The following is an 8,086-nucleotide window of genomic DNA, read 5'->3' on the forward strand; positions in this document are numbered from 1 at the left end:
TAAAATAACCAAACACCTTAGTATTTCCAGCAACGAAGTATTTAATAAAATAAAGTATTATATTATATCAAGATAGTTTTAATCCTGAATTCAGTATTTCCTTTAAGCTGTTCTTGTCCAACACTTGCAAGAAATGTGATGAATACACGTGAAAAAGTCCACAGGAGAGGATACAAGAGTTATACCTTTGCAAAGTTGATGCTGCAAAACAGCAGCTAAAAAAAAAAAAGAAAGAAATTTTTTGCTAACTGTTGACTTACAGCAAGCTTTGCCTATTCCTATCTTATCAACTGAATGCATATTTTATTTGATGCAATTATGGACTTATAATTTTGGTATTTAAGTCCTGCATGAAAACAATGATGTTGTGATGGACTTTCTGTAATATGCATTTATAAAGAAGAAAATAAGGTATTGTAGTTGCATTTTGTATTTCAGAATGGATTTATCATTAAAATATTAAATGTTTATTATTATTTTGATTTGTATACCATTATTTTCTTACTGCATTGCAATTAGAATTTTTTTCAAGACTCAAGGATTAATAAAAAATAAGAAAAACCCAACAATGTTATAATTTTTTTAATTATATTACAAAATGGTTACATTTCCTTTTACTTAAATATCTCATTTTATTTAATAATTGAAATATGCTATTATTGCTCTCAGCCTCTCAATTTTATTATTGTCTTTTATTTTATTGAATTTTGTTTCAGGATAATTTGCACCAAGTAATATCACAATTTTATTTTTATTCTTAATAATATATAAGTGATATAATATTTTATTTTATTAATATTTTTAAAATTATAATTATTAAATTTTTGTTAACAATAATATTATTATTTAAAATAATTTACATTTAAACTGCAAAAGTTTTAAGTAAATTAAACTGTTTTTTTTTTTTTTTTTTAATATTAGACTGATGGAAATGCAAGCTTTCTTCGTGCTGCCAGAGCAGGAAATTTGGAAAAAGTATTGGAATACTTGAAAGGCAGTATTGATATTAATACTAGTAATGCAGTAAGTATTTTAAATAATATTTTTAATTAATATAGTGTGTGCAAATTTTTATGTACAATAAAGCTATTAACCAACATTAATTTTTAATAATATAATAATAATAATAATAATCAGAGCTGTCAAGAGCTTGTATGGGGCCTGGGGTAGAATGGATGCCCTTTACTTTTTAGCAGGCCTTTTTAGTTTTTTCTTTTTTGTTGAACAAATGAAATATGTAGAATGTTTATTAGTAAAAAGCAGTCTTAACAATTTTATTTTTTGTTAGTAAAAATAACATTAATTTTATAGGAGTAGAAACAACTATGGACACTAAATTTTTTGCAGATCTGAGTAAGGTCCACAACTCCATCTCTTGACAGCCCTGATAATAATAATAATAATAATTAAAGCAAATATTATGGGTAAAATTATTATTTAAAACATTTTTAACATTTATAGTTATTATAGTTAGTACATGTATTAGAATGATTAAGAAATCTACAGATTAAAAAAGTTTTATACTGTATTTTTATGTATATAACTTATAGCAGTGTAATCCTGCAGAAAATTGCTAGAACAAAGATAAAATCTTTTCATAACCTGCCCCAACATACACTATATAGCTAGTCCTATAGTACTAGCTATATGGTGTATGTTGCTTCATAGCTACACCATATAGCTAGTCCTATAGGACTAGCTATATGGTGTATGTTGCTTCATAGACATGAGTTTGTGATTGCAATTTAAAATTGTCAGTAAAAGAAAGAAAAATTATTTTATATAATAATAATATTCTCTTTTATGATTAAAAATATTTTATATGTAAGACTTTTATAAACTACTGTATACCTTTGATATGAACATTATAAAAATATAATTTGAAAAATTGTGTGAGATATATGAAAGAGTTTTTGTTAGCATACTAAGGTAAACACCCAGCAAACACAGAGTAGATGTTAGAAAATTAATTCATTTAATTGTGATATAACTTTGTACAGATTCAATAAAGGATGCTAACTCTAGGATGGTTACTCTGGTAGTAATCCTAAACCTGATTGTTGGTGAAACAATTACAGGATTAAAAATGGTCACAACACATGAAACTATGATAACAATCTATATATATAATCGAGACGGGTTGATAATAATAATAAGCGCAGAGCCCAAATGGTTAGGAGTTGAAATTTGTACACAGTTAGGGTACATTACGAGAATGCACACTAAGAAGGGATTTTTCGAAATTCCTCTCCACGGGGGAGAGGGACAGGATTAAGGCTTAACACTTTTATCAACAATGAAAGTGTTAAGTAACAATGAAAGTGTTAAGTAACAATGGAATTATTAAGAGAAAGCGATGTGCAAGACACAGATGCAGTTCTTTTCATTTTTGCAGGAAATCGAACATATTTTTAGACCCATCTAAAAATTCTCTAATTAGTCCGGAAACAGGGGGACATAATTCTTGCATTCTGTGAAAACGGGTAAGGTTGACTATAACGTAATAATTTTAATCTTTGCTATTGTTACTTTTGCCCGAGCAATGCTGGGCCTACCTGCTAGTTATCCAATACAATAAACAAGAATAATTACTACAATGATAATTTTCCTAAAACTAACTCTTAATACTAAACTACACTAATATGGAAAATTGAAGATGGGCAAGAAGAAGTTATGTTGATGAATAGGACAGAACAAAGATTACTTGCGTCTTGTGAATGTCATTTAGCCCTCATTGTGAGGGCCATGTGGAACTTCTTACAGCAAATTAATGTTTCCTTTTTCTCCTCAGTTCTTGAGGATTTTGATAGATAATCCATTGGTCACTTATTCAAACCTCACAATTGGTCAAGTTGATACTGAATTCAACACACACTAACTTCAGTGCAGGAATTTCAAAGGTTCCTTCAAAGTTAAGATGTGAAATCTTAATTTTGAAGGAATCTTTGAAACCATGTATTCAGGAACCAGACAAAATTTCACACACCTGTCCTCAGTTCATCCTTTCTCTTTGAGTACCAGCTCAAAAGTGACCCTTCTTTCCCATGTATGCTTTTAGGTAACCTTGTACTCATTATACTGGTTATTCCAGGAAGTGGCTCTCACTGCCAAGAAGGAAGAATTAAGAAGATTAAAAAGATCTAGAAGGTAAAAAGAAGAAAGAAACAGGGGGAAAATGTAGGAAGAACAAAAAGACAAAAACAGACATATGGTGTACAGCCATATTAAAAATAAAATGTTATGTGAAAATTTTCAGTAAAATTGTTAGAATAAAGTTTTAAAAATTAATGCTGCGTCAGTAAAGAAATATTACTAATACAGAAATGAATAAAAAGTTGACTGTTTTTAATAGTTTTTCTTTTAATATTATTAATATGAAATATTAAATCACAATAATTATGATTAAGTTTTATAAAATGTTTCAGCTTATTCTATCATTAATTGTGAGGTGCTCTATATAAATAAAATATATTGAATTTAGATGTTGCTACTCTTATTATTTAATTTACAATCTTTAAATATGTAGTGATTCTGTCTTAATAAACTAAATATTACAGTGGAATTATTTTATTACCAATAACAATAACTGTGTAATATTTACATTAAGCAAATTTTAAGTCTCAAATGAAACTTAATAAAAACTACTGATTGCAGATGGCTTGTACAAAATAAAATATAAATGTAGAGAAATTGATATATTAAAGTATTAAAATTGCATATGTAGTATAATCAATTGTGGCTGTTTATAGCCATTTTATAAATATGTGTAATGAATGTTCAGAAATGATGTACAATAGTAGTTTTTCGTACTCTATTTATTATGTAACATAGTTCAACACATTAGAGATCTCAATATATTCTCACCAACATCAATACATCATTGCCATCTCTCTGGCAATTTCATAATGGTATTTCAGAATCATTCTTTGCAAGTAATGCAGCACCAGTTAAGGACAGCTGCCTGCAGTTCTCGTTATTTGCGAATTTTCAATCTTACAGGAAGGTTGAAAATTCACAAATAATCAGATGGAGCAAGGTCTGGTGAATATGTTAAGTGAGGCACAACATTGAACCTTAGTGATACCAACTTTGTGGTCATATTGTTGATGGTTTGGGGTCTTGCATTGTTATATTGGAGCAAAACTCCTGATGACTACATCCCCTTTTATCATTGCTGAATCCTGCATCTAAGCACCATAAGTGTCTTGCAGTACATCTTATTGTTGATGATTGTTCCTTGCAGAAGCCAGTCCATTAGCAATGTGCCTGAAGTGTTCCAAAAGAATATGATGATCTGCTTTCCTGCAGATGGAGAAGTGTGAAATTTCCTGGACCAGGGACTTCCTGGATGTTTCCATTGCATGGATTGGAATTTCTTTTCTGATGTGTGGTAGTGACATCATGACTCATCATCAGTTACTTGCTTGGAATCCCATGGAACTCAATGTGTGCACATATTTTTCATATTCAAATCATCATGAATGATGATGTGCAGGGTTGTGTGCCCAAGGCTTGTCTCATTCTCCAATTTATAGTGATGGAATGATTAATTGGAATTGGAAAAATTAGACATTTTATGGGAATCAGAATTGGAATTGAGCAAATTTCATCATGATTTTTGGTTCTTAAAACATTTCTTCTACTTTTAATAAGAAAATTAATTATTTGTTTCAATTGTTGAAGATTAAAATATTTTAAAATTATGTTATTAACAATTATGTATTAGTTTATTGGAAACTTTCAGGTTGATAAAGTAGAGATTATATGACACCTCATACATGAGGTGATGTTTGTCATGGCAGACTTTTCTTTCGTCTAGTCAGAGTGATGAAAGATTGCACTTGGTCAGTACTAATTGTTCCCATTTTAGGAGGAATATTACAGTTGCCATCTGGCCTGCATTTATAACGATATGCAAACACATGCTAGTTTGCATATCAGGGAGTGCATACAGTGATGCCAGACTCTGCTACTGTGCACCAAATTTAATTTTTTACTCTTTTGGTAAAAAAAATATATTCCACTTTTTAAAATAAACTTCAACATGAAAAATTTATGAATTTCTTTTAGCTTTGTTTTGTTTAACCATTCTGATATACTACTCCACACTTAAATGGCAAATATTGTCTCCTCCTCATTTTATTTGATTTGCAAATCAGTTAGAANATTGTTAAAGATTAAAATTTTTTAAAATTATGTTATTAACAATTATGTATTAGTTTATTGGAAACTTTCAGGTTGATAAAGTAGAGATTATATGACACCCATATGTGAGGTGATATCTGTCATGGCAGACTTTTCTTTCATCTAGTCAGAGTGATGAAAGATTACACTTTGTCAGTACTAACTGTTCCCATTTTAGGAGAAACATTACAGTTGCCATCTGGCCTGCATTTATAACAATATGCAAAAACATGCTAGTTTGCATATCAGGGAGTGTATACAGTGATGACAGACTCTGCTACTTTGCACCAAATTTAATTTTTTACTCTTCTGATGCCAAAAATATATTCCACTTTTTAAAATAAGCTTCAACATGAAAAATTTATGAATTTCTTTTAGCTTTGTTTTGTTTAACCATTCTGATATACTACTCCACACTTAATTAGAAAATATTGTCTCCTCCTCATTTTTTTTTTTTTTTTTTTTTTTTTTTTTTTAATTTTNGTGGTGAGGGAAGTGAGCTAGCCAGCAGGCGTCCTTTCAGAGACAGGAGACAGGTTTAACAAAATAACAAAGCATTTATTATACAGCTAACACTAAAATACAGGAGGCTGCACAAAGTTAAATGCGGTTAACATAAGATTATAACTATGTCTATTTTATGACAACTATGCCTACTTCCGTTTCGAGAGAGAGTTTGCAGTCTGCTGAAAAATTACCTCTAAAGTTGGAGGAGTCCTATATGCGGTGATGAAAGTTCTTTATGGAAGTGTTGGGCGTTGTCTTCTACCATTGCGGGAGATGAGGAATCACTATGACCAAATATAACTTCCATGTGTGAATCCTCGAGCTTCCCATGGCTCGCATCTTTTATATCATTGTCGTGGGAAATCTAACACATGATCAACTTTTGTTGATGATAACGATGCATTCTTGACAGCTATGTGTCAACTTTCCCACTGATTTGTTATTACAATTGGTGACCTCTGATCCAATTTCTATCTCTCTGTTTTTTCTAATGAAGATGTTACAATTTTTTTCCCAACAACTATGTAAAATTCGCGGATTTCACAATGTTCTGTTCTAGCAAATTTATTATTTGAAATATGTAAAACTTCAGATACATTCAATAAAACATTGTAAGCAAATCTTTCATGTACAAAAGGTTGAAATGAATATGAGTTCTGAGATAGTTTCCTGTGGAGTTATATCAGAATATTATGGAAATATCACTCATTATGTAAAAACACTTCACAAGACAATTATTTATTGAAAAACCTTTATTTATATCCAAAATGTATACTTTACATTGATTTCAAAAACACATGCATTAAATATTTAAAAATACAAATTGGACTCAAATATACCAGGCTTAATGATGATAACTTGATTCTAAACTAAACAGATTTAAACCTTCTGGTTTGGTTATTCTATATAATAAGGGTTACAATGACAAATAATAAAACTTACACAATATATCATACATCTAGGATAAGGATCTTATTTGATTTATATTAACATTAAAGATAAAAATTATAACTATGAAGGTTCGGTTTCCTTTATTAATTAATGTATGTTTTACTTTATTCCTTCTCAGATATGTAAAACACATAAAGACAATTGGACATCAGATCTATTGTCTATAAATGTTTGACCTCAATTTTTAGGTTGGAGATCTTGCATATCGTACTCAAGAATGGTATGGGAACATATTGTTATTGTTTTAAAAAACACTATGATTTAATCTAAGAACTTTTAAAAACCATTATATTAGATATATTAAATCATTTACTTTGAGAAGCTTTATCAGTCAATTAGGATTGAAACAGAATTTTTCTTCAAACTGATTATTTTCAAGAATGCATCTATCTAACTTCTCAGAGCTCTTTTAAACATAATACTTCATAAAGCTTATTTTAAGTTTTACAAAATCTTTTATATGCAGGAAGTCATTCTGATGAGATCCCTAGTTGGCAAATTGACAAAATCATAGTTAAGATGTAAAAGAAGGCCTTCAAGCCATAGCCCCTGTGTTCAGCAATTATAACTTGCAGCACTCTGTATATGGTATACCCCAAGACCATTCTGATAAAACAGTTTTACTAGCAAAGCTCTGTCTTTCTTCTGTAAGGACATGATTAAAAATAACACAAAGGCATGCAGAATGATTTTTCAGGCTTTGAATGTCTTTTTTTAGTAGATCTGTTTACTTTGCAAGGATTTCTTGAAAAGTGCTATCTGGCAGTGATTTTTTATTGCAGAAATTTCTTTCCCCTGATCTATATAATGTATATACCAAGTTTCATGAAAATTTGAATGGGCTGTAGAGTGGTCTGCATAAGGTCCTAAATTTAATTATAATCATCCTGTATTTTATTTATTGTTTTTATGTTTTAATGTATTATTGGGGCATTTAACTGTATTATTTTTACCTTAAATTTTGTGTATTTGTTGTTTTAAGTTTATTGAGATGGGTGTTAGGGTATATATATAGGATATGGAAACTTTCTGTTATTTCTAATAGGAAAAATTGACTTGGATTTCAAATGATTCAAAGTTTGAATGGCCTCCTGACATGAATTAAATTTGAAGTATAACACACTGCTGTATTTAAAAAACGGTGTATATTGATGAATACTATACTTCAAGAGTATTTATTAATGCATCATAAGTAATTCTGTACACTGTATATGAAAATAATATCTTAAATATTTGATTTAAAGTAATTTGAAATGGACATTTGCTTTCTCTGTTTTAACTTTTTTGATAAGATGATGTCTTCAATATTTCTTTTCTACTTGATGAAACAGATTCTAGAAAATGCCCAATTTTCATCCAAATTTGTTCTCATCAATTACCACTTTATTTCTCTCTATTAATAGAAAGATTAAACTCATTAGCTTTGTTATATTATTTAATAAGA

At 29.4% G+C, this 8,086-nt stretch overlaps 1 long non-coding RNA gene across 1 annotated transcript; it reads left to right on the forward strand.

Annotated features, from left to right (window-relative positions):
* Positions 1-23: 23 nt before the first annotated feature.
* On the forward strand, positions 24-3,475 carry LOC111616299. The gene is made up of 3 exons (XR_002755221.1): positions 24-731; positions 922-1,023; positions 3,092-3,475. It is a non-coding gene; the product is annotated as an uncharacterized LOC111616299 (long non-coding RNA).
* The last annotated feature ends 4,611 nt before the right edge of the window (positions 3,476-8,086 follow it).

This window comes from Centruroides sculpturatus, unplaced genomic scaffold (genome assembly GCF_000671375.1).
Source record: "Centruroides sculpturatus isolate CEXI.00-Female unplaced genomic scaffold, Cexi_2.0 scaffold3134, whole genome shotgun sequence".
Lineage (NCBI taxonomy): Eukaryota > Metazoa > Arthropoda > Arachnida > Scorpiones > Buthidae > Centruroides > Centruroides sculpturatus.